This window comes from Calidris pugnax, unplaced genomic scaffold, assembly GCF_001431845.1.
Source record: "Calidris pugnax isolate Ruff unplaced genomic scaffold, ASM143184v1 scaffold341, whole genome shotgun sequence".
Lineage (NCBI taxonomy): Eukaryota > Metazoa > Chordata > Aves > Charadriiformes > Scolopacidae > Calidris > Calidris pugnax.
In genome coordinates, this window is record NW_015091149.1 from 567,439 (window position 1) to 568,888 (window position 1,450).

Below are 1,450 nucleotides of genomic sequence, written 5' to 3' on the forward strand. Positions count from 1 at the left end.
CCCCATGGCGTGACCTGCTGCTGAGCCCCCCCCCGGGCGCTGAACAGGGCTGGCCGGGGTCCTGCACCCCGCCACGGTGGCCCCTGGGTGGACGGTGGGGCTTCGGGGGGTGCCGTGCATCACCACCCCCCTGCCCGGGGAGGCTGCTGCTGCCGGTTGGGGGGGTCGGCCTGAGCAAGGGACACCCCCCCGGGAGGCGGCTGGCACGGAGGCAGGGTCCTGGCCTTCGCGGGGGGGTCCCTGGAGAAATCTGGCAGCGGGAGGATGCGGAGGGCTCCTGCATCTGAGCTGGGGGGGATGACCCCCATGTGAGGCCAAGCGGGGTCGGGGAGAGAGGCTGCAGCTCCAGTGTGGGGCTGGGGGCTGGGGCTGATCCCCCTCCCTGGGGTGCTGTGTCCCGGGCACCCCCCGGGAGGGAGCTGGCCCGGCCGCCTGCGTGACCCCCCCCCGATTGCCCCACGGGGGGCAGATCCAGACCCTTTGGGGTGAGGCACGGGGATGTGCTTGCCCAGGCCACCAGCCCACCCCGCTGTGGGAGTTGTCAGGGTGCCCGAGGGGGACACCCCCTTGCCCCCAACCTGTGCAGCTGGGCAGGACCCGCCTCTGCCAGAGATACCACCAGATTAGAGGTGACTCACCATAATCTTGAAGAAGTGGATTAAATCTCCTCCTGCTGCACTACTTAATGAAATCCAGCCCATAATATGCTCCCGGCCCTGCTGTTCCCCCTCATCCCCCTCCCTCTCCAGCCCCTTGGCAGCAGGATCCTCCTTCCCCGCTGCGGGGCAGGGCTGGCACAGGGGTATGGGCAGAGCGCAGGCGTGGGGTGCAGGCAGCCCGGACCCCCCGGGACCCCATATGGGCAGCAGAGACCGTGGGTCGGGGCCGTGGGTCGTGCTTGTCCCTAGTGTGTGGCACTTGTGGGTGGCTGTCCTGTTCTGCTCCCAGGCAGATGGAGTGGGGGTTTCTGACTGGGGGTCCCCAGAAGCAGCTCTGCCCCCACCTCGGGGTGCCCCAGGCTTCCTCACACCCCGCTGCTGTGGTGCCTGGGATGCAGGGCAAGGCATGAGGGGGTCGTGTCGTGTGTCCCTCTGCAGGGATGGGGCTGTGGTGGGCACAGGCTGGTCCTGCTGGGCGCCTGTTTTCCTCCGGTGTCCCCAGGGCAGGGGGCCAGGGACCGTGTGGGGCTGGCTGTGCACAGCCGTGTCTCCACGGGTGAGCGAGCAGTGGGGAAGGATCCGGCTCAGGGCCGGGAGCAGGAAGGAAGGAAGGAAAGCAGAGTTAAAATAAGCCAAGCAGTGAGCCGTGGGGGAGGCCAGGGCTGGAGCCGGCTCTCAGCCTCCAGGGAGATGGTTGGACTGGGGTGGACTGGGCTTTGTGTGGCACTGGGGCACCCTGGGGTGCTGGGCGCTGGGGTGGGGAGAGGGTGTGGCGGGGGGGGGGGGGGGGG